We start from the raw sequence: 26,577 nt of genomic DNA, 5'->3' as shown, positions 1-26,577 counted from the left end.
CTGAGAAGGGGATCAGTGGGAAATTACTCGAAATAATAAAAATGAGAAAAAAAAGAGAAAATGCGTAGGCCCAAACTGGTAACATCACCGCCAATGGTAAGGCACAGGAGGCTACGAAAAGTTGCCTGTATTTTTTTGTAATTTACACAGCCCTGGGCAGCAATTTCGTTGGTGTCATTTTCATTCATCCATTTTTCTTTACAGTTTTGTTCTGTGTTTTTTTTTAATTGTTATTTTTTTGTACGCTTTGTTGGAAGGTTGTGTTTATTTTGGTTTTCTTTGAGTATAACTTTGCATTTTACCGCGGACAAACACAACTTTGTTTTTACACACAAAAGTGCAAATGTAAAAAAAAAGGACAAAATGGGATAAAAACGCTGGGAGCCTGTATTAGCGGCACAAATGGCAAGTTGGAATCTGACGTAAGAGTATAAACTTGCTAGTCATAACCGCTTTCTTTTCCATCTGGTAGATGTGTACGAGAGGGCCCGATTACCAAGGCAAACTTACTCTTCCAGTGTCTGTTTATTTGCTCAGCTCAGCCAAGTTCTAAGTTCATCTGTTCTGCTCCTGAAATAACGAAGGCCGAAAAGTTCTTTGCTAGTTCTGTAGTCATTTCGCTAACAGAATTATTACGAAGCTCCAGCAAGTGAGCCCGTAACAGACACTTTGTATTATTTAGCAAGGCTCGATACTTCAATTACTTACTTACTTACTTGGATGGCACTACAACCTTTTGTCGGGTTTGGCCGAATCTAGCGCCATTTGATGGCATCAAGTAAATTAGGTCTGCCTCTTCCTCGCCGTGCGCTTTTGGGTTTTCCCTTGAAGAACTGTCGTGCCGAGCACTTTCGTTCATCGTGAAGACATAGTCAAGCCAGCCATACGCTTCACTATCTTCACCGCTCGCTCGCTCTTACATACAAATATCTCATACAGCTCGCTGTTCCATCGGATACGAAACTCTTTCTCTCCTACGCGAAGCGGACCAAATATTTTCGGAGAATCTTTCTCTCGAACGCTCCCAGTGCTCTCTCATCAGTTGTCGTCATCGGCCAAGCTTCTGCGGCGTATGCAAAGGCTGGAATGATTAGGCTGTTGTACAGCGTTTGCTTATAATTACAAGGGCTAAATCATTACTAATGCTGAAGTGTCCGAAAAGTCAGGAAAATTAGTTTCGGATCGTTCAATTTGTTGTTGTTGTAGTTTGAGCGGGGCATGTTTTCTGAACTGGGAGACACTTAATTAGCAATAAGTGTCGTTTTATTACCTCAATGCTCTGTTGCTTTTTGGTTGAGTTTCCAAGAGTGGCATAGAAAGAGCAGAAGATATCTAAAATCTGGTCCTAACATTTCGTCAATGTTATCGGTGACTGGCTTGCCAAAAGCTAGTAACCTGTCTGTTGATAGACGTGAACAATTTCAAAGATAGTGAACAGGAGTTTACTTCTCCTCCACTTTTGCTGCGTACTGCCCTACCTTCCAGTCTTATGTGAAAACGGGGTTAGCTTTGAGATTTTGCGGGCGTAAGCAGTTGTTTATTCTTCGATACAAACAATATATTTGGGTCATGTCTCCCGGATATAGCACCTATTGCTAGTCTCTTACATCGTCTACTTCTCATGATGTAATAGCGGGATCCTAGGGTTGTCATGTTGTCGTGGTGAGAGGGTTTAGTAAGTGCAATGATCTCGCAAGCGATGCCGGCTGTAGTGAAGCTACCGCTAGGTTTCCCAAGTCGGTAAGTTCGAGAATGAGCACCGAAGCTAAGAACAAACCACTTAACACAATTCCTCCGCACGGCAGGATGTGGCATCTATCCACAGTCTAGTATCGGCTACAGCGGCCGTCTGTCTTGTATCAAGCGGCTCTCTATATAAACGTGCATCCATAGGCCAAGTACTAGCATATATCAAAGGCAGCAGCCCTACCAGAACTGGCCCTACGCTCCAACCGCAGTTAAAGGAAGTTATATAAAGTTCCGCCCTTATAGGATAGGAGTTAACTTCTACCGACTCCGCTTTAGTCGAGGTTAAGGAAGATCATAACCCAGCAAGCTATCGATGTCCCTGTGGCCTAGAGCCCATCATCATCATACGGCAGCGTTACAGCTCGAGATGAACTTAACTTTATTCACAATTTTCTTACAGGTGGCACGAAATTTAGGCTGTTTCTCTCCAGTTGTTTACATACATCTTTTTCAGGTCAATGATGACTTGGTCTAGCCAGAATACCTTTGTGCGCCCTAGAGCTTTCGAAATCAGCGGATTATAAGCGGCCAATGCTTTTGCGGGCATTCAATATGGCCTAATCAATGTATTCTTTCTGATTTAATGTGTTTAATAATATCTTTTCCGTTTCGTTCGCCGTTGTACCGTATTCTATATGTACCATCATTTTCCCGGAGTGGTCCAAAGACCTTTCGGAGCATTTAACGTTCGAACATTTTTAGGCATTGCTCATCTGCGTGGGTAAGTTTCTATGATTCGTATCCATAAATAGGAACGGGGCATATTAACGATTGGGAAATGCGCACTTTTGATTTTAGAAAATTTTTATTGGCGAAGTATGTTTTATTTGAATCCACAATTCGGTCTTGTACTGTATATTGCTGACGTTTTTTAAAAGAATACCGATTTATGTAAATTGCTAAACGCCTTCAAAGCAATAGCTTCCAGAAGTTTCATTTCGCAGCGGGAAAGCTTTAGGTACTTCATTTTACTCTCATTTATCTTCAGACTGACATTGCGATATCGAGCATTTGACTGAGCGAGTTTAGTTCATCCACACGATAAGTAGGTAGGCTAGATGATAAGAGTACCACATGTACACTACAAGTAGCATTAAAGGGCCGTTTTCATACAATGTAGACCACTACCTGCGAAAAATTACAAAACTTAAAGGAAGAAAAAACATCTACAGCCATCCAATGTTTTTGATGTAGTGGAGGAGAGAAACGGGATCTAGGATGGAGATTTGCCTCAGGCTATTCCCGAGAGGTACACTAAGGAACCTTACGTGCCTAGCTACTAGACTCAGGCAGAAAGTTTTCAACAGTCTCTGCCCCTGCCGGATCCCCACAGCTTCTGAAATGAGAGTTGTAATGAAGTCCAAGCATCTCCGTACGATTTCCGATCGCGCAGTGACCGGTGAACACCGATTTGAGTTTGGAAATTGAATCACGTGAGATTCCCATCACTTTAAGCATCCTGCTTCTGTTGGACTGAGGCCGAAGTGTTTTTGAGATAGCACACGATAAGATGGAATTCCATTCGTCTTGAGCTTTAAGAAAGAAAGTGTGCTGTTTCCCTTTAACAACGGTCAATGGGAGACGGATTCTAAGATGGAGCAACTGAAATCGGTTCTGTTGACCCTTTCCTGGAAAACTCGTCGGCAATTTCATTACTCTCTATTTTTCTATGTCTTGGAACCCAGATAAGAAAAATGTTTCCTGCACATTCGAACCATTTGATCTTCTCCTTAGTTGACTGAAAGAGATCTGCAACTTAGCAACGAGAGGACCGTCAGATACTGAATTATAAATATAGAATTTATGCTGTTTGAGTTTACAGCCTGACTGGCTCTTTTCATGGCATGATGTCGGCGAGGGCTTTGCATGCTTCCCTGGTTGCTAGCAATTGCGCCTGGGCTACGCTAACTTTGTCTGGAAGGCGCATTTATTACTATTCTCCAATTATGGACCACAGACCAGAGGTCGCAATGCATAATGCTCCGATAATAATACCAAACGGAGTTTAACAACTGTCAGTAGTATTTTAGTGCCGCTGCAGAATTCCTGCAAGAAGTCGTTCTTATATTCGTTTTCGAGATCTTCAGTGAGTATTCCACACAGTTGCTAAATAAAAAATATTTAATATGTTAACATGCTTCAATCTGCACAATATATCTTTTTAGGTCGCAGTGTACAAATAGCCATTTTATATGTTTCATTACTCTTGCAATTTATTATGTTCTTGATGAAAACGCATTAAGCTTTCATATCTGAAGTAATGCCTTAATTGTTGATAGCCCATCCACTAATTTAATCGAATGACACATTATTTGGTTTTCTCTTCCCTTGCAGCGTTCAAATGAATGTCAAATACAGCGAACGCCCTTCTATGCAGAACTTTTCTATTTACTCACACAAAAGCAAAACCATCAAGTCACTGCTATTGACGTCGTCTTTATGTGGCTCAGTCTTTAGAATCTTTAGAATCAATCAAAACAGTTTGCGCCAAGAATTTGCTAGAATTTATTGTACATACAAGTAGTGATGACAGCAATTTTACAGTAATGAAGCCAGACGACCACAATGCGCCCCAAAAGAATAAACAGCCATTCGTAAGTGCGCATATCTATGCGTTTATGGTACTCGCATACAATATTTGCCAGAAGTTTTTATTGTGAGCCTCATGAATCAGCAAGCGTATCCATGTATGAATGCCTGGGGTAACTGAGCCATAAAAATGAAACAAAATCAGTAAAATAATATTAGTATAGACGCCGCATGAAACGAAAAACAACCATAAAATAAATTAACAAATAAGTAAATATGAACGACAAAGACGACAGGACGCCGTGTGTCTGGCCACAATCTGTGCTGTATGGCTTCCATCTGCCATTTTCCATCTCCCATCTGCAGTAATCGGAGCGAAGGCAGTGGCCCTGGCGTTGTTGGTAGCAAATATGAATTTCACTCAATTGTATGCTGGCGACACTGTCAAAAGTCAGTCCAATAGTATGGGTAAGGAAACATATTCCGGAAAATGTGTACATACTCGTACGCACTTGTTTATGCCTATTTATATAAAATTCAAAACATTACAATCATATTTATTTGATAAGGTTTGTTTATGAGCCCGCCTGGGATGGTAAAGTATTCAGATTTATTCATACTTTTTCTTTAATCCGTACACTAAAGTACCTATATACACATTTTTTATAGTCGTGATTTTAAAACTTGTTATTCTTTGGTTGTTATTTAGGTTTGAAATGAAAATTCACATTCTGTGATTGCAGCCACGTTGATATGAGATTGAAGAACATTTTTAAGAAATTTTAGGGGGACTCTCCGTTAGCAGATCAGAGTGGACAGTAGTGGAGATGAAGATGAAGTGAAATGAAGATATTTTTCATAAATAAACAGTAAAAATAAAATAATAAAAAACAAAACAAGACTCCACAAATATATATTCGAAAAAATAAATAAAATTCTAAAAAACATATAACATATTAGACAAAATAAAATGAAAAAAAAAAAAACAAAATGAAACTCAGTAAAAACATATTAGAAAAAATAATAATAAAAAATAAAATAAAAATCTATAAAAAATCCATAAAATATATAAGCAAACAATAAAATAATAAATAAATCAACCTCCATAAAAAACAGTTAGAAAAAACAAAATGAAAAAAATTAAACTCCTCAAAAAAATATATTATTAGAAAAAAAAATAATAAAAAACACTATAAAAAGAAAAAATAAAGATCTAGAAAAATAACTCCATTAAAAAATATTAGAAAAAATTAAATGAAAAAAAAAAACAAAATTCTATAACAAAACCCCATGAAAAGTATTTGAAAAAATAAAAAAATTAATATATAAAATAAAATAAATTTTTTTCATAGAACATTACAAAAAATAAAAAACAAAATGAAATTCCTTCAAAATATATTAGATAAAAAAATATGGAAAAAAATAAAACAATAAAAAAGGCACAAATACAAACAAACCAAAACTCCGTAAAAAATATTAGAAAAAACAAATAAAAATCTTTAAAAAAACTCCTTATAAAATATTAGAAAAAATAAAAAAAAACTACGTAAAAAATATGAGAAAAAAAACCAAATAAAATAAAAAATCTATAAAAAAACTCCCTAAAAAATATTGGAAAAAATAAAATGATGAGAGCAAAATAAAACTCTGTAAAAATATTAGAAAAAAATAAATAAAAAAAAAGATCTGTAAAAAATCCCAATCAAAATATTCGAAAAAATAAAATAATAAAACACACACTGAAACTCCGTAAAAAATATTAGAAAAAATCCTTAAAATAATGAGAACAAAATAAAACTCCGTAAAAATATATTAGAAAAAAATTAAATGAAAAAAAAATCTAAAAAAAACCCCCATAAAAAATATTAGAAAAAATTAAAAAATAAATAAATAAAATACAATAAATTTTTTTTATAGAATATTAGAAAAAAATAAGAAACAAAATAAAATTCCGTAAAAGATAAAAAAATGGAAAAATAAAACAATAAAACAATAAAAAAGAAAAAAAACTCCATAAAAAATATTAGAAAAAAACAAATAAAAATCTTAAAAAAAGTTCCTAAAAATATTAGAAAAAATAAAAAAACTCCGTAAAAAATATTAGAAAAAAAAACAATCTATAAAAAAAAATTCCCTCAAAAATATTAGAAAAAATAAAATAATAAAACACAAAATGAAACTCCTTAAAAAATATTAAAAAAAATTTATAAAAAATATGAGAACAAAATAAAACTCCGTAAAAATATATTAGAAAAAATAAAATAATAAAAAACAAAATAAAACTCCATAAAAATATATTCATTGTGAAGATATCTGATACTTCAAAACATATTTTTTGTTTTTGTCATCAATTTACGCCGCAATTGCGAAAGTAGCGTAGGGAGATATCAAAAAACTTTTTTTGAATAAGTTTTTAATGAGATTTTCACTGTCGAAATTCATGCTCATACTCGGCGTTGTGCAGATAAAAATTATTGAGCGATATTGTTAAAGCAAAAAGAAAAAAAAACTGAAAAATTAATGAATAACTTCTAAATGTAATTTAACAAATAAAATTTTCTATAAATAACTTTATAAAGTGTCTCTAAAAAAAGTCGAACTGTTATTTAGATTATTTCAAAATTCATTAGTTCTATTAAAATTACGGCTCTTAACAAATAAATATGCAAAATCACATTCGTTTAAATGGTCACCATGGGCACGTCTACAGGTGAAATCCGTCGGTTCATGAATGAATAATTGTTGAGACCTTCAAGTTATCGATGTTGAATGTTATTCAGGCAAGACTTTGCTCTACAGCTGAAATATTGCGCCAGAAAGGTCAGTTTTTGGTGTGACAACTATCCGCCATTTCCTATACTACTCGAGAGAACCCCTTTTTTGAATATTTTTTCCAACCTTTGAGTTGTGAACTCATTCGAATGATAATTTCCACCAGTGTGATCTAATTTTTTATATAATATTATAAGTAAAACTTTTGACGTCTTAATTTTTCTTGTAAATTCTTTCTTGCAATTTTGTAAAAGTAAATCTATGCTTTGGTTCGCCTTTCCTATATTTTGAATTTAAAAGTTCCGCTCAATGAACAGCTTTCTCCTTAAACTTTGGTTAGGGTTAAGTTAGGTAAGCTTGACTAAGACAACACTCAAATGTCTTAAAGCCCATTGTGATAACTGCAATTAATTTCCATCCCTAACTAAGTAGCTTAAACCACTTGGATCTTTTTAAGAAGTGAGATCTAGTCCCTCAAGTGAGACATTTTGCAAATTTCCCAGGTATTTAAAGAAATAAAATTTGGGTTAGCTTCTTTGAAGTGCAGGGCATTTACAGAGGAGTTGTTGCACTAAATAAATTTCTTCTTTATCTCCACGAGTCCAGCGAAAGCCATTGCGACGTACACCCATTATACTGGCTAGAGTGCCAATAATGCAGTGACCCGTTATAACACTTGAGAGGACCTGGTAGTTGAACTGTTGAATCCAAGCAGACATTTTGTTCTTTTAGATTCAGTTTTGGCCAGTGCGCTTTGGTGACCCTGCAGTTGGTAGTTAGCGACCACCTTCTATTGGTTTCCGCGACTACGCTCAAGTCAATCGCAGTGTACAGTTCGTTTAGAAGAATGCTTATGTCCTCTATCTATTCTATTATATCCTATCACTCGCTGAAAGTCAAGCTCTCAGCCTTCCCTTGCACACTCATCCACTCTTTCATTTCCCTCCACTTCATAGTGGCCTAGGACCTAACAAAGTATGTTGTTGTTTTTTGGGTAAGCGAGAGAGGCCTCCTGCATTCTTTAACACATCTTGAATTGATGCGCGCTGGGGTCAATGGCTTAATCGCTGCTTGACTATCAACAAAACATAAATTTTTTACTTTCTGCTAACCTATCACTGAAGTGATCGAAAAATCTTTATGCCTGACTTAGGGAGGTAAACTTGCATGCTCCAGTCATAAATTATTGATATTTTTTTGTAATTTTTTTACGTTGTCAGCTAACAAAACTCTGTCATACGCACACAGAAGCAGACGCACATTAATGTCCTCAATATCAATTCCCCCTCCTAAGATGTCATGTAAGTCATTTAAATAAATAGGGAAAAGCAAAGCTGTTTATACCACAGGTGTAGTGTACGTGTAAATACCAGCACTTCCACCCGAGCTCCAATTCTTTATAATTCTCTTTGCTATAAAAATCCTTCATTGAATACTTAGCAGCATTAGTGGAAATCTAGGAAAGCACATAAACAAAATTAATTGGTATTTTCACCACATAATTCCTGTACCCAAATAAATATTACCAGCAATCACAACAACTCTCTCTCTCTCAACACACTTGTAACACACACACACACACATGCAGCAGCTAATTTGCAATTTATTCCGTATTTATTATTTGCCTCGCTTGGTGTGTGTTAGTCATGAGATTTATGTGTGTGTGTGTGTGTTTACGATGACATTATTTTTTTCTTTTATTTGTTTACGTAAAGCTCCAAGTACAAGCTATACGACCTGATGGCCACTAAATTGTATGAAAAATTGCTAGAGAACTTGCGCATACCATCACGAGAGATTGGCAGCCAAAATGGTCGAGCAATGACATGAATTGCCTCACATAAATTTTTCGTGTCTTATGTATGGACAATATTTTTTGATTAATGGCATGAATGTATGGCTATTGGCAGCGAAAATGGTAGCAATGATGTGAGACAACAAAGCAATAACAGTAAAAACGGAAGAGTATGCATGCAAGGGTAGTTAAAAATGTACGCGCACATTGGCAGGATGAGCAAAAATAGGTGAAATAATCTTGATAAGTGGCCATACCCAATAATTGATACATCTGGGCTTAGACGAGAGATGGTGGTGTTTTTTTTTTTTGAAGATAAATTGGTAGCTAAAGCTACAGTCTTCATTCGATATAACGAACGCCTAATTTTTCCAGTTTATGGGAATACATCGAAGACAGAAAGATGAGGTATGCAATATCACATCAAACACTATAGGAAGGATCTATAAGAGCACTTAGCTGCTTGGCCATTTTGCTCGAGCCACCTCACCAGGTGAGTCAGATGACATTTCTTCGACTACACCGACGAGATTCAGGACCAAATACAACTGAAACTATTGGACTGCACAGTAAATAGACAGACATTAAACAAAATTCAACGGGAGACTCTCACCATATTCCTAAACTCTCGACCTCCGAATGCCATTATCGGAGTTCAACCACCGCCTATTGCAGACGAAGAGATTCCAGCTCGGTCAGCTCGGCCCTCGTAAGAGCCGCGTAACTTTGGCTCAATTACAGACTGGATATTGTAGCAAGGCATATTTAACAAATGTCCGACATATTTAACAAATGTCCGGCTTTGGAAGATGCACAGCTCGATCTTAACGAAAATCTATGCCATCATAAATGTTGCGTGGTAGTAGTATTGGAATTTGTAGTGACATTCCAGCTGCACTGAGAATTTTTGCTAACCCACACTGCTCTGCGAAACTAGTCGGTGAATGTAAGACAAAACTGAGCAGTGTTCCAAAACACAACAAAACCTGTCTTATTTGGGTACGTGGACACTGTGGTATTACAGCGAAGGAGTTGGCTGATACTGGCTAATGAAGGCTCTGCAAGCATACTCTGAATCTTTCATAGGTGTCAATTCAGCATCGATTCAACTATGGATTGACGACTTCAGACGTTGGTATCAGTTGTGCAGAGTAGCCAAATGCTTTGTGAAATAACCAAACAGGAAATTAGCGACCTTTCTGTTAAAACTTACCAGGAAGGACCTAAGAGTACTAATGGGTGTAATCGTAGGACACGACGCCTATGCTCAGCATATGACTACCATGAGAATCATTGGCGACGCAATATGCCTATTCTGTTCTGAGAATTAGGACACTGCAGAGCAGTTTTTCTGTAGCTCTCCGGCGTTTTCTAGAATCAAACTGAGGCTCTTGCGTTGCGATGTGTTGAGTATGGATAAGGCAGTTTCGACGACGCAGAGCTGTTACATAACTAATTACAATAGCGCAATACATTCTCATATGCAGTTCCTTTTGTGTCGTCATCTCACACTTACTTGTATGCCAATCTGTCTATAGCAACTTGTCTGATGCGTACACAAACACATGACATATCCGATTGAATAATTCGAAACCAGGTTTAACGCAAAAGGCGATTAACTGCGCAAATTAATAATATTGTGGAACACCTACACTTATTTGCCTACTTTAATGAAGGCAAATATTCAGTTCCGATAGAAGTTCAAACTCAAGCTGGTACATATTAATATATGTTTTTACACCAGCCATTTATTTATTAAGCCCCGTAATTACTTAATCGATTTGATTTGACATCAAATTAAGGTCATTGCGCGTGCCAAGGTTCATTGGGTTAGGGAGTTGTCTAAATACGAGGTGATTCGAATAGTTGAATAGTAAAGTCATTAATTTATAAATTGCTTGCGTATGCACATGCCGGTGCGCATTTCTTGTGAGTTGTATTGGGTATGGGAATAAGTTTCCGTCCTTTCTTAGCCAAAGTTACGAATTCCTCTGACGAAAACTTCGAGTTCTTTTGCTTTGATCCATTCACTGAACCAGCTTGCGATGCTCTCGTAAAAAATGATCCGCACGCCATTAAGGACTGACTGCATTGATCGAAATAGATGGTATTGCAAAGGTGCAATGGCTCGCAATATGGCGGATGTAGCAAGATTTCACAATTCAGGCCCTCTAAATATGTCTGCACCGATTTAGCAACGTGTGGCCTGGCATTGTCATGCACCAAAGTAAGTTTGTCATGTCTACCGTCCTACCGTCTCATTCCGGTCGCTTTCCTTTGAAAGCTCGATTCAAACGCACTAGCTGCAGTCGGTAACGATCACCAGTGATCGCCAGTGATGGTTTCAGATGGTTTAAGGAGCTCATAAGAGATGACACCCTTCTGATCCCAGCAGTCGCACAACATAATCTTTAAAGCATGCATATTTTTTCTCGTCGTCGATGGACCTGGTTCCCCTGGTACACTCCAACAGTTACGACGCTTAGGATTATCATAATAGATCCATTTTTTATCACCAGTGACAATACGATACAGAAAACTTTTTCTTTTCTGCCGTTTAAGAAGCATCTCACACGTCACCAAAGGCCCAAATGTCTCTCGATATCCCTCTCCTTCAATTGATGTAGCATCCAATTGACTGCTTTCTGGACCATTGCCATCGCGTGCAATCGTTTACCGACGGTTGATCTCTCAACATCCAACTCCTCAGACGTATCATTAAGGATTCGACATGCGTCTTTATCCAATGATTGTTGTAGTTGAGTATCTTCAATTTTTTTCGGTGCCCCTTCACGATCTTTGTCACTCACGTCGAAATTGCCACTTTGGAAGGGTCGAAACTACTCTTTAGTAGTTGTATTTGATGGGGCGTGGTTACCGTAAATATTTACCAATATACGACACGTTTCAGCTGCACTTTTCTTTGAAAGGTAATAATGAAACATGACTACCCGCAAATGCTGTTTTTTCGGGACGAACGTAAACATCAACATTTTTGACGTCAGATAAAAAAGAATCTTTACGCTTCAAACGAATGTTAACCCCTACGATCGAGACCTCATATAGACACCTTCAAATCACCAGTAAATTACTATAGCGAACACAAATACTATGAGGCTTGGCAACTTTTATCTAAAAGTATTTCAAAGTAGTTTCAATAGTATTGCACAAATTCCTTTAAAATTATCGCTCAAGCCACTTTGAGCAATTTGAATCCATATTCTATCTTATGATTTGTAAAATGAGCCATATGTACGTGAACGCTCATTTACCAAAAATTTTCATGGGATATTTTTCTTTTATCTTAGGTCTTATAATACATTTTTTCTTCAATATATTTTCTTCAAAACAAAATCCATGTCTACATCTACACCGCAGGCTTTCAAAAGATTGCTCATCTCTTCTTGTAATTTTCATCACCACAACATGAAGTGGCGCCGTAGCCGAAGTGATGCTGACTACCATGCGAAAGCGCGCAGTTTCGAGTCTCCGTGCATGAAGCACCAAATGATAGAAAATTGTTTTTCTAGTAGCAGTCACCTCTCGAATTACAATAGCAAACCTCCGAGTGAATTTCTGCCTCGAAAAATTTCCTTATAAAAACAAAAAAATATATCTGCCGTTCGGAGTTGGCTTGAAACTGTAGGTCCCTCCATTTATGGAACAACATCAAGACGCCGCCACCATTAGGAGGAGGAGTTCGGCCAAACACCTAACAGAAGTGTAAGCGCCAACTATTTATTCATTTATTTTTAATATAAAGTTCCGATTATCTAAGCACTCGGAATTTAAAGCCCGCATTTCAGTGTTTTATTTAACTATTTGCATTTGCAATTTGTTCTTAATGATTAACGTCAAAAAAAATTAAATATGCAGTCCTTCCGAACAACGATTCTGGCTAAAACTTTTTTCCAGCACGTTGCATGTGATGCGCGCATTAAAATATCTTACTAATTAAGTTATAAAGCTCTCAGAAGACTTAAAAGGCTCTCAATATACCCGGTCAAACGTATGGCGCGGAAGCTTGGACGATGACAATATCCGATGAGGTGTTTTTTGGAGTATTTGAGAGAAAGACTCTTCGCAAGATTTTTGGATCTTTGCACCTTGGTTTCGGCAGATTGTGTTAGATAACCCTATTCTATTAAAGTGTTTATTACAGGCAAAGTGATCTGGAAGGGCTCCATGGAGTAATCGGAGACCCTTTTTATCTAGAGTTAGAGCAGATTTTGCTCTGTTGGCATTGAATTTCAAAAAATTTTCGGAGTGATTAAGGCCGCTTGTGCCGTTACAATGTTCTCTGATCCCCAGTGCTTAGTTTGGATCCATTTTTAGGTTTCCTGTTTCATATTATTTTTGTTAAATCCGAAAAATGGGTTTGGTCCAATAAATAGCCCTTCTGCCCCTTTTTTGGCATAAAAGTCTGCCTTCTCGTTTCCTTCGTGTCCCTCATGTCCTGGTACCCAAATCAGTGAGACCTGATTATGAGTGGCCAGTTTGTTGAGTGCATTGTTACACTCTATTTGGACTTTAGACTTGAATGTGAAGCTATTCAAGGCTTTGAGAACCGATGAGAAAACTCTTTTGGATTTGATTTCCACTGTTACCATTATGGATTTTCCGCATGTATTTAGTGTTAAGAAATTGTGCATACTGCATGTTAAGCCCTGTTCAAGATATTGAGGTAGTAAGTAAGATCTTTTGGTTTAAGTTTTTCTTTCGTATGAAAAGAGAGTGCTTGTATAGTAGTTTCCTCTTGTATTGCTAAATGCAGCGGTGGTAAATTTAAAAGCACTTCCACGCCAGCAGTTGGGTTAGTTCTCATGACCCCTGTTATGCTTAAGTGCGCCAGCCTTTGTAGTATCAGCTGGTGGTAGCAGAGGCAGAGGAAGACGAATGGTGAAGAAGCACTTGATTTCACTTGATGTGCCCAACTGGCGCCGGTTAGCATTAGAAATAAATGACTGGTGCGCTTCGTTAAAATCGGCAAAGGTCGCTTAAGCTGTTATCGCGCTAATCCAGAAGAAGAAGAATTAAGGTATTATTTTTTGATAGGTGGCAACCTTATACAAAAATTAGGCCAAATTCATTCCCTCTCGGATGACAGTATTGCAATGTATTAGAAAACTACCATATTTAGTTGCTATTAATATTTTAGATGAGTGGGAACCTTATCTATAAAAATTGCTATTTTAAATTTTACACAACTACTTTCGCCTTATACAACTGCTTAAATTTAATTTAATTTTAATTACGTTTTTAAACTCTGTTCCTTTGATAGGTAAGCGAGAGTCTTTTAAAATGAAAAAGACTTAATTTTTTGGGGTAAACTTTTTTTATATTTTGCGACATAGCCTCTTTTCAGCCTTATGCACTTAGTCTAATCCTGTTCTAGTTTGTTGATTCCTTTTAAGTAATAGGATTTGTCTAAATCTGAAAAATAGCCTTTCATTTCTGCAATCACCTCCTCGTTTGAATACAATCTTTTTCCCGTCAGCCATTTATTCAAATTCGGAAATAAAGAGTAGGTCTATAGATCGAAGAGAGCCAAATCTGGAGAAAAGATAGTATATGAAACGAGTTGGAACCCTATTTTCATTAGTTTTACACCCAAAACTGCTGAGACGTGAGCTGATGCGTTGTCGCGATGTATACAGAAAATCACTCGATTCAAACGAATGCCAAACACAAATAAATATACCGAACTGGCTGAAACTTGGTGTGTGTTCTTCCAAGGGATGCTACTAACTAAACATAACCTTGATATGCACCAATATTGCCATGTCTCTGACTTTGCGCGGACTTTTCAAATGACCCGCTTATTATAATATCTTTTTTTGCTAGGTCAACAAGACTTATTAGGTCTTCATGAACCCAACTCTCGAATTCAGTATTCCAATACATTGCTGAAAAATTGAAAAATGCCAAATCAATCACGCAACTACTTTTCAGTTTTTAGTAGTACACACATTCAGGCCGAATTTTTACAAGACGCTTACAAAGCCTTCTTAGCTTACTATGAGAGTTGAAAAGTTTATTTGAATGCGCCTACTTTATACTTTACTACTTAATAAAATTAATGCAATAAATATAAAATTAACCTCTGTCATAGCTTTAACCCGTCAATTGCTTAATTTTGATTCGAAAAACTTTTTCTGCCTGCTTAATTATTTTCCAGCGAAGACGGAGTAATTATTTAAGATAAACATAGTAAAATGTTTCTGCCTGTAAAAGTAGGCAATTAAGACTAAAAGTCCAACGTTGCACGTTTGTTTTTTAAAAAAATATATTTTTTTTTTTTGTTGTTGACAAACAAAATTTATTTCACTGATAAAAAATATATAATATATGGGTAAAGTTAAGGCATTATAGGAATGAAAACTGAATGAATAAAAGACTAGAAATCTACCTACAGCGATTCGTGTTGAGCTTGAATTATTTTTATTTTTTTATTTATTTTTACTTTTTCTGTTTCATTGTATTCTCCATATTCATCACTGCTCTCACCAGGCGAGAAAGTTGTCATTCTTTTGCGATTTTTTTTTAAGGGGAGAAAAATTGCAGTTGAAAAATGAAAGTTGATTCGTTGAATAATAATATGAATGCGATTTTTTATCGTCACGATGAGTATACTCGACATTATACGAAAAATCGTTTTACTCTGACGAGTATACTCGACATGAACATTTAAATGTTTAATAAGATCAAATAAATTAACGCTGCATAACCTACTGATATACGCCAGTGCGTATGAGTAACATTAAAGAAATTGCCAATTACACAACTTCCATTGTTTCAGACACCGCACCCAGCCATCTGTTGCTCGTTATGCTATAGGCGTTTATGTTAATACATATAAGTAAAACTTTTCGCTTAACTTAAATTGCAACAATTTTCTACGTAGCTCCACCTGAAGCAGTTTAAGTACCACTCAAGCAACAGTAAGCCGTCTCGCCTACAACCTAAAATTTTTGACTAACTCATACAAATCTCTTTTGATCACATCGAAATGTAATCCTCTCTTGACTATTGGCTTAAGTTACTAGAAGAAAACCACTTTAATTTTTTCAAAATTTTGTTAAAGTTGGATGAAAAGCATTGTTGAAACAATTTCTTTCAACACTCAACCAACAATAACAATCAAAGCACACAATGCTAATACATTTCATTTCAAGAGCATTACTTTTTCAAGCTAAACAACGTCCATACGCAAACAACGAAAAAGAAAATACCTACAACAAAAGTGTGCAAACTAACAAAGCCTGAAGGATTAAGCATAAAATTAAATAAAAATTACTCAGCAGGCAAATAAACAAAGTGGGCGTATATGCGAGTTTAGCCAGCGACAGATATAGCAAAAGATAGGCGGATGAGTGAGCAGGGATGAGAGAGCACCAATAACTATCATACAAGTGCATAGTCTTAAGCCGGGGGTTACAGTCCCGAAGTAAATGTGTACCACATATACGAGCATGTCAACACAACAACACAAGCGAATTTACTGATGCCAAACTGGCGCACTTCTAACGGCTTTGCAACCATGGCTACTCGAGAACTATAAAAGGAAATGCCTTGGGGAATGACAAGAGTTTCACTAGACGCATTCCTCTTCTACATAGCTTGGCATATTAGGTGTATTTAGTAAACTCATATTTCTATTTTGTTACCCCTAAACGGGTGACAAATCGGACAAATATGAAATTGGACAAGTGTGAATGAAATTTCGGAATAATAGCTGATAATTGCTGCTAAGGAACTGAGAAAATTTAACGGTATGAGTTATTAGGTTGGGGAATAAGTTCGCAGCCTTTCACCGAAAACTTTTATTTGAAGAATAAACATTAATTATATCAATAAGCTAATCGGTAATGCATTCGACGTTGCTGTTTACAACATCTTTCCACCTCTTGACCAATTTTTTGATGCCGTTCCGCCAAAAATCATCTGGCCTGGTGTCAAAGAAGTTGTTGAGCCAGTTTTACGGACCCCTTTGTTATCCAAGCTAACGTCCTTCATATGATTTGGCAGAGGGCGGAGGAGCTGGAAATCGGTCAGTGCACGGTCCAAAGAATATGGCGGATTTTGAAGGACCTCTCATTCCAGGTGCTGGAGTGCGGCTTTAACGAGTTGTGCAACATGGGACCTGGCGTTGTCGTGAAGAAGTATGGTTTGATCATGTGGATCAAGTCTTTTCAGTCGAATATCCTCATTCACGCGATGAAGTTGGACAATGTAGACCTCATTCTTGCCGAAGTCAAGAGCGTGTACACCCTTTTTGGGTATTTGGCCGAGCTCCTCCTCCTATTGGTGGTGTGCGTCTTGATGTTGAGACCTGCAGTTTCAAACCGACTTCGAACGACAGATATTTTAAGAGGAGCTTTCTCATGGCAGAAATAAACTCGGAGGTTTGCCGTTGCCTGCGGAGGGGCGACCGTCATTAGAAAAATGTTTTTCTTAATTTTGGTGTTTCACCGAGTTTCGAAACTACATTCTCTCTGTGAATTCCTAATGGTAGCCACGCACCAACCCATTCGGCTACGGCGACAGCCACTGTACTTAGTCGTGCCTTAAAATCTGTGACAAGGTTTACAATGCATACGACGAGAACAAAGTCGCAGAAAAAAGTTCCGTTATTTTTGCTTTTGTTCGTATGCGTTGTCTACTCATAAGTTATACTCAGTTTCGTGGCAAATTTCGCTTGTTAACACAGGAGTGGGAGCTAAGGAAAATCGCATTGCAGTGATTGCATTACAAAAGTGTAGTGAAAGTGCAAGTGAGATTTACGAATTGCTGAAAAAACTGAATATTTCAAAACTATTTGATTACCGCACGATCAATCGTTTTTTCCAAATGTCTGAAGTGTCAGACAGAAAAAGAAGTGGTCGTCCTCCCGTGGAGCGAACCAGTGCAGGCATAAAATTCGTTCGAGAAAGAATTCGCAGTGAGCAGAAAATCACGCCGAGGGAAATGAATACCTCGACCAGATCCATGTCAAGACTAATCAGAGAGGATCTTCGCAAAAAAACCTTCCGTCGCTCAACTGGTCACCTTTTGACAACGCGCTTGAGAAAAATTTGACTCGACAAATGCAAGCAGCTGCTTCGGTGGCACGCGGTCAACGGCCATGAAAATGTACTTTTCACAGATGACAAAATGTGCAATTTTGAAGAAGTTTTTAATGAGCAAAACGACAAAATCTATGCCAAAACTTCTAAAGACGCAAAAAATATTTTGTTCCAAGGGTTTAAAGAGGCCACCATCCAGCCTTCGTAATGGTTTGGTGGGGAGATTCTTGCAAAGGCGTTACAACTCTTCATTTCTGCGAAAATGGGTTAAAAGCAGGACAATAAAGTGTACCAGGAGGCTGTCTTAGAAGGCGTGGTGAAGTAGTTGAGCAGTACTGCCTTCAATGGGGAGCGTTGGACCTTCCAGCAAGCTGCCGCTCCAACCCATAAGGCAAAACCAAATAGCAATGACTAAAAAACAATATTCCTGGGTTTATAGCCGCAGAAGATTGGCCGTCTGCAAGTCCAGATCTGAATCCATTGGACTGCGGTTTAGCGTCAGAATTGGAGAGCATGGGCTGTCGAAGACTTCACCAAAATTTGGAGAGTCTCTAACAATCCTTGTTTCGAGCAGCGACGTCAGTGTCCATGGAAACCGTGCGCGCTGCAAGGCTCAAAATCGTTTGAAGGCTTGAGTAAAAGCAAATTGTGAGCATTTCGATTGAAAATTTAAAAGTGTTTTTTTTGTAATATTTACATGATTAAATAAAACTAACTTCATTAAAAAAGTATTATAGTTTCATATCCATAACAGACTTAACTTATATCCGAACTTATGGTAGGACTAAGTATGTAAGTAAAAATATGGCTCCACACACAAACCAACTTCATAATATTATTCATAATTTTGACTTTATAAAATATAGGAAAAAAGTCCGTATACAAGAGCCATTACATAGCGCAAGTAGCGATTGACAAGCACGATTCGTTCATGTGTCGTAGGTAACCCCTTGAAAAGAATTGCAGTGGACAACGGTTAATAGGTTGACGGGTACCTGCAGCCAAAATTAGGAATATTTAATGTAATGAAATTGCACAGAATTGCAGCGGGGAGCGATTACTTGCCGTCGGCTATTTGTATGGTGGCAAAATAATTAGATTTGTTTATTTTTATCCGAGGGATTGAAGACTCAGGGATGCTTTTCTAATCACTTTATGACAATTTGTTTGTTCACAAGCAACAACAGCCAAATAAGATTCGATTGGCACAAGAACCCATGTAAATTATCAATAATTGAGAAAGAAGTTTTTTTTTCAAACAATGAACTTCAGCGAGTTGTTTCACAAACATAGCAAAAGAAAATGCATTCTGTCAAAAAAATATTGGGAATTGTTCATTTAAAAACCGCGCGTTACACAGATGTTTAATTTTTTTTTTGCTGGACTGGTACAACTGTCCTCTATAGTGTCGCAGAATTTTGGGCATAATCTGTCAAATAGCTTATTTTTGGCACTTAATTATACCAGTCAACCGCAGGTCTGCTCTGCGATTTTCACTGTGGATAAAAATATCGAACAAAGAATTTGTCTTAAATTTTGTGTCTTGAACGGGATTTCGTGTTCCGAATCGCTGGAAATGTTGCAGAAAGTGTGCTTTATCAAAAACACGGAAGACACGGGTCTACGAGTGGTAGAAGGCTTTTGCAGTGGGCCGAAAAGTCGTGGACGATTTTCCCTGATCTGGTCGCCCATCAATGTCTTCAACGGATGGAAACGTCGACAAAGTCAAGGACATGGTGCTGGAAAACCATCATTTAAGTTTGAAGGAGACCTCAGCGTGTCTCGCGAATCAATTCGCAACATTTAATACCATCAATTGGGCCAGAGGCGCGTGGCTGCTGGACTCGTTGCAAGAGAGTTGAATTTCTTTCAAAAAATTCATGTGAAGAAGGTGGCTGAAGACATACTTGAGCAAGTGAATTCGGACACAACGTTTATCCAGCGCATCATAACAGTCATAACAGGTGATGAGACATGGGTATATGAGTTTGACATGCAAACCAGTCAACATGCAACCAGGCGGCTGAATGGCCATATCCACATGGGCCAAACTCCAAAAACCCACGTCAAAGCCGGTCAAAAGTCAGTCGGTGAAAGTTATGCTACTTGTTTTCTTTGATTCTCGTGGTGTTGTGTACTCGGAAGTCCTTCCAAATGCTTCTACAGTAAATATAGAATATTATTTGGAAGTTAAACTACGTTTGAGAGAGAATGTGGGTAAGAAACGACCCAATTTGTGGAAGGAAAACTCATGGATTTTCCACCATGATAACATACCGTCTCACAAGGCTCATATTGTGGCCACTTTCTTGACCAAAAACTCGACAAATATCATCGAATAACCACCGTATTCACCGGATTTGGACTCCTGTGACTTTGTCCTTTTTCCAAAACTTAAATTGCCACTCCGCGGACGACGCTTTGAGTCGATAGAGGCCACTAAGGATAATTCACTGAAGGAGCTGCAGAAGATCACTTCAAAGGCGTTTCATAGGTGCCTTGATGACTGGACTAATCGTTGGCATATTATATTTGTACTGCGCCGAATGGAGCCTATTTTGAAGGCGACAAAATAAATTTTGATGATTAAACACTTATTTTGCGTTTTATTGAACAATTCCCTGTACTTTTTTGACAGAATGTTTTTCCCTACAAAATAAATTTTATTGTAACCACAAAATGCCAGCTCAAAACCGTCCTGTTGCAACTGTGTTTAACCGACCGTATTTTCCGACGGAAGTGGATCAGCTGATCACCACCCTTCAACCCGTTAGCCGCTGTCCCGCTGCAATTCTGTTTCGGGCTTAATACAAACATGGCGAAACCTGCGAGCACCAATCGGGTTGGTGCGTTAGAATTGCTCGGGCTGCACGTGAGCGCTATTTGTTCAAAATCATTAAGCGGTTCAAAGACAAGAGGCGCACCGAACGTTACCTAACACATGCAATGTTAAGCACTAGAACATCCCTAATGTGCATATAAGTACGCGTGTATTATCTATTGTCGGCTACAATTTAGCTGGGTAATAACAGAAGCACAAACGCAAAAGAAGTTTAGCAAAATATGTCATTCAAAACGTAAAAAAAGGAGTACGAGTTTGAATTGAACTAAAGGGTTTTCCAATAACAGGTGTTATTTTGAATACTCCGCTATTTCGATAGATGTCACTTTGAAGCTATCATTTTTTGATATTTGACAAGTAGAAGCTACGCCATTTATAAAAATGGAACGATACACGGCATTGAAAGCAGCGCATTGAAATTATTAAAATTCACTATAAAAATGGTGAAAATTTGGCAGAGACGGTTCGTAAAACTCAAACAGTTTTGGGTCATCGGGAAGCACCTCTTCGGACCGCAATACAGAAATTGGTGAAAAAATTCGAGCTGTTGGAACAATTTAGTGATGTGAAGAATAAAACCCGTGCACGTCGCTCAAGAACACCCGAAAATATTGCTGTTATAGCCGAAAGTGTTCAAGAAAACCCAGGTTTGCCCATTCCTCGTCGTACTTTGGAATTAGGCATTCCACAAACGTCATTACACCGAATTTTGCATAAAGATTTGGGTATTAAGGCTTATAAAGTTCAGTTAACACAAGAACTCAATCCGGCCGAACATCAACAACGTCGTGTCTTTGCTGATTGGGTCCTTGAAATGCATGAAAATGATCTGGAGTTCCATCGAAAAATCATCTTGAGTGATGGAGCCCATTTCCACCTCGGTGGCTACGTCAAATTGTCGGATTTGAGGCTCAGAAAATCCAAGAGTTATTGCTGAAAAGCCTCTCTATCCTCAACGTGTGACTGTTTGGTGCGGTTTATCGTCCGGCGAAGTCATTGGACCCTACTTTTTCGAAAATGAAGCTGGTTCAACAGTTACGTTGAATGGATTGCGTTATTCGGAATTGGATGGTATTGATCTGGACAACGTTTATTTTCAACAAGACGGCGCTACGTGCCACACAAGCAACCAAACCATTGATCTTTTACGGAAAAAGCTTTTTTGCATATCAAAATAACACCTCTTATTGGAAAACCCGCTACTAAATGTAAGTGTGTGTGCATAGAATATTTATATGTAAATGTATTAGTTGCAATACGAAATTCATAAATTTATAAATCTGATGCGCACAATAATAATAACTGGAATCTAGCAACCAAATTGACTTTTGAAACTTTTGCATTAGTACAACTCCTGCCAGGCCATTAACGATTTGCCTCATGAAAACAATCCATTACAATAAATGCTGACAAACTTTTATGCGCCGTTGTTATGCAGCATGACTAATTTGCTTATGCCTAAGAACAGTTTTATTCCCACTTGCCTGTGTTTTTGTTGTTGTTACTAATAAGTTTCGGTACGTGCTATGCTTTGGCATTAATAAACTAATGCCACATTTATCTACTCAAGCGAGACGCACACACACTCGTAAAATTCTTTACTGTGTGTATGCTGTCATTCCGGCTACCCGCTTGCCAAGTGAGCCGCAGGCAGTTCCACATTTAAGGCATTACCCGCAACAACTTAATAAAAAGTAACAACAATACGAAAAAGTATCGTCGAAAGTGGATTGTTTCTTGCGTGTATACTCGTTTCATATGTGTATGTGTGAGCATGAAAAGGCAAATAAACTTGGCGGCATTCGCAATAAAGCAACAACAATGCGTGCGTCCATCCAAACGCGTGCAAATATAGCCACAACAAATGTTAACATGTGTGTGTATTTTTTTCTTTTGTTACGAGTAGGAAGCATCGAAAGCGTGAGGGTGTATGTGCATGTGTGTTTCAGGTACACAAATGATATGTGCTTTTCACATTATCTTTTGACTGCTTGTTCGCCGTCTCGAAAGTGTTAAACAAACTTGTGGAAAACTTTCCAAAGTCACAAAAACTTTCTTTGCGTTCGCATACGTGCGTTACTTCACACGAAGAAAGTGCACAAACAAACAAACAAATACATATACTTATACACCTAAACACAAGCATTTGCATACAGTCACTCACACCTTATTAGGCTACAAGCAGTTTAGCAGACTCAAAAGCTCCTGGACCGGACGGAGTGCCAGATAAATGCTTGCAGCTAGCGATCATGCAACAAACCAAAGTGTTTGCCAATATATTTAATAGCTGTCTTGAGCTGCCCGGGGGGCACCTTTTCCACAACTTAATTTTGCTTCCAAAACCTGGCAAATCAGCATAGGAGCTGTCTAGCTGCAGACCAATTTGTCTAACCGACTCTGCGGGTAAGATCACCATCATCGGTTCCTGTTTCTCTCATTGAAGCATAGGGCCTAGGTAAAATACCTCCATCCAGAACAATCTGTTTTATGCAAAAAGTTTGATTTCGTTCCAAGTTTTTCCTGACGTTTCAACTTCCTTCTGGACCGTTCTCTTTCAAGATATTTTTGGACGGCCAACCGGCGGATAAGGTGTTCAAACGAATTTAATCCGATCGAGGAGACGCGGAGGAAGGGGGAAAGGGGAAAGGGGACCGTTCTCTTTCAAGATATTTTTGGACGGCCAACCGGCGGATAAGGTGTTTAAACGAATTTAATCCGATCGAGGAGACGCGGAGGAAGGGGGAAAGGGGAAGTCAACGTTAGATGCAGTCTCGCCAGCAATCCAGCTCGCAGCGAATGCAATCAGCTGTAGCCGTTGGCTAAATCGCACCAAAGGGTACTGCCTCAATATCACCCTAGACTTCACTTCCGACGCATTTAACTCTAAAAACTTGGCGAACATTTTAGACGCCCTAGAGCGATTTGGGGTCTCCATATACCTGGGGAGAATAATGCGCAGTCACTTTGATGGCCGAATTCACGATTTCGATGCAAAATACGTTTAATCATGTGCTGAACTGCCTATAGAACGATCCTTTTTTGAAATTCTCCGAAACCAACTTTTCGAAGTTCGCGGTCCCATGACTAAGAAAAAAGAAACGTACATAAATTTGAATCTGGCTTTATGTCCAACTCACTCTACGTAAAGCCGGGTCATTCTCGCATACTGAAAATACAACTTCATTTGTTGAAACTTGCGCCGTGAATAGCGGTGCTTTTAACTGTATCATTAAAGCTCCGGCTTGGATTTTCTATATGCTCTTGTTTTTTTTTTTTTTGCTTTACAATGAAATGAGTCAACACTTCTACTGCAGTTTATGTTGAAAAATGAAATAAAATAAAATAAATAAAATGTCTGCATACTCAATTTTTCCAAAAAAAATCATATTTGTATCAAATAAGGTGTGAGTGACTGTATATCTGTATACAGAAAACTCGATAACTCCAGTGTAGAGCCTGTCAGACGTTATTTCAAAGCTTCTGTTGAGCTGATTTTCTGTTTTCTGCTTCTATTATTTTTTTTGCTTTCCTCAACTGATAGCATGAACTTTGACCTTTGACGTGTGCCAGTGTGTTTGTTTCTTCATCAGTGTACAAATTTGTTAAATATGCACAAATGCGTGGGAATAACATTTGTTTGACAAGCTGTGGCTACAGCTACAGCAGTACGTTCGAAGCAAAGCAAGGACTCTACATTAATCTCCGCATGCATTGGGTCTATGAAAGCTTTGCCACTAATAAATCAGCGTAGTCGATAGTTAGGGTAGAATATTTAGTTATCATTCTAGATTAGAAACTTTTTCTGAAATGGTCTGGCTGAAGTCATTACTTTCTAATTAGTTAAGGGAATCATTAAGGCGCGTCGAACTGTTTCTGCTCGGTTTATGTGCACTGGTCGACCGGTAGAATAGAAATTATGCGGCTAGTGGAAAGTACGTTGACGAAAGCAACAAAGAAAAAATTTTCAAAAAAGCAGCTAATTGCACTTTTCAGAGCATTTTTGTAATTAAAGACCTACACATTTTCCCTATGTGTTAAATATATTGTAAATAAAATTTACGATAAATATTTCGTGCACCATGAATTTCTACATGAAAAAACGCGTATACAAAGTTCGGTAAAAATTTAATCATATTTTACACTTGCGCGGAAGGTTGTGTCTGGCCAGGCATTAGACGCTCTGGTTGGTCTTCCACCACTTGATGCTTTTATCCAAGGGAGGCCTTGAAGTCGATCTGCAGGCTGAAACACTATGAGAATTGGTACGACTCCTGTCTGGCATTGGACAACAGAGATGGCAATCGATCCAACGATTCTCCCCATGCCATCAGGAGTCGCACTTGAAAAGAGATACAGTATGGTGCTGCCAGAGGCTCAATTGGGGCATCTTAAAATGAAGCAAACACTGCTTTCGCATTTTCGCAGATGGCTCCAGGACCGAGCACGGTTCCGGCTCTGGTGTCTCCGTGGATTCCAGCGGGCCAAAACTGCATTTTCCTCTTAGCATGCACACATCTGTATATGCTATCTGTGTATGCTGTTCAGGAAGCGATGAACTTTGTTGTGGAAAACAGATGGAGAGGCAGATCTATATGTGTCTGCAGCGACAGAAAAGCTGTGGCAAATTTAAATATGTAATATGACAAGCGAGCGTTTAGTAGCTACTGCTGGCAGTATTAAGAAAAATAATATCTTTCTAACAAATAATTAAAAATATTATCTTTTAAATTGTAAGTTATTAATATTAAATCTTTATGGAGACTTTTTCAAATACCTTTACGGATGTCCGAGCGATGTGATAATTTACAATATCGCCTTTAGCAGCTGGTAGATCTGAAAAAAGCAGAAAAAATAAAGATTTATGAATTTGCTGAAACTTTTAAATTCAATGAATGCAATAGAAATATTTACAATTATTAAAAAAAAACAAATAAATTACAATATTAAACAGCAACGCTGAAATGCGAAAGAAATGCTAAGTAAAAAGGGACGGCCATTTGCTGTATACTATTTATGACGTCAATTGGGGCTTAATAAGGAAAAGTGCAACATTTTATGAAACAAACAAAAAAAATACGGAAAAAAATAATGTTAAATAAAGTAAAAAAATAAAAAAAAAAAATAAAAAAATTGAAGAAAAAATAAAAAAAAAAAAAATTAAAAAAAAATAATGAAACAAAAAAAATCATGTGCAGCATCGTACACATGGTAGAAGTGAACCTTCTGTGTGTGAATGAGTGTGAATAAGAGAGAGAGAGAGAAAGAGCGAGAGAGGAAGAGAAGGAGACAGGGATAATTTCAAAAGAAATACAACAGTATAAAATTTGTGTAACCAAAATTCGATTTTATTAACTATAGGTATATGCATTATGCTATCATCTGTTGGTGGTTCAATTGGTAATACTGATATAATGGTTTATGATAGCTGAAATATGAAATATATGTACGTGATTCAATATTTTCTAGATAACTTGTGAAAATTGCATCTAGTGTAGTTCCGGATTTTGTTGTTGATTCTTTAGGGTTATTGTTTATCTGCAAACCGAATGTTTCTCGAAGAAATTGAATCAACGGCAAAGAATCATTGGATCCGAAATTTACGTTGAAATCTCCCCCGAGAATCAATGGAATTTTGTATTCGCCTCTTCCAAGTGCATTTGCACCTGCGTGACTGTAAACCAGTAGTGAGCGGTGAATGAAATATATTATGTCATCAAGATTTTGGTTCGGTGAGATATAGATGGCGGCTATGACAATAGTTTTTCCATTCAGCGTTTGACATTCTGCAATGCAAACATCGCCAACTGGTGTGACTGTTGATGAAT

The 26,577-nt window shown here is 37.6% G+C and overlaps 1 protein-coding gene across 1 annotated transcript in view; it reads right to left on the bottom strand.

The window, feature by feature from the left end:
* Positions 1 to 25,585, bottom strand: part of LOC129239402 (uncharacterized) — a 169,150-nt gene extending 143,565 nt beyond the window's left edge. The window contains exon 1 of the mRNA XM_054874868.1: positions 25,527 to 25,585. The gene's annotated coding sequence lies outside the window, so the exon portion shown is untranslated. The remainder of the gene's footprint in view (positions 1 to 25,526) is intronic.
* Positions 25,586 to 26,577: the final 992 nt, after the last annotated feature.

The sequence above is a fragment of the Anastrepha obliqua genome, chromosome 2 (assembly GCF_027943255.1).
Source record: "Anastrepha obliqua isolate idAnaObli1 chromosome 2, idAnaObli1_1.0, whole genome shotgun sequence".
NCBI classification, from domain to species: Eukaryota; Metazoa; Arthropoda; class Insecta; order Diptera; family Tephritidae; genus Anastrepha; species Anastrepha obliqua.
The sequence above is the reverse complement of the archived record's forward strand: the minus strand, read 5'-3'. Positions and strand labels throughout refer to the sequence as shown.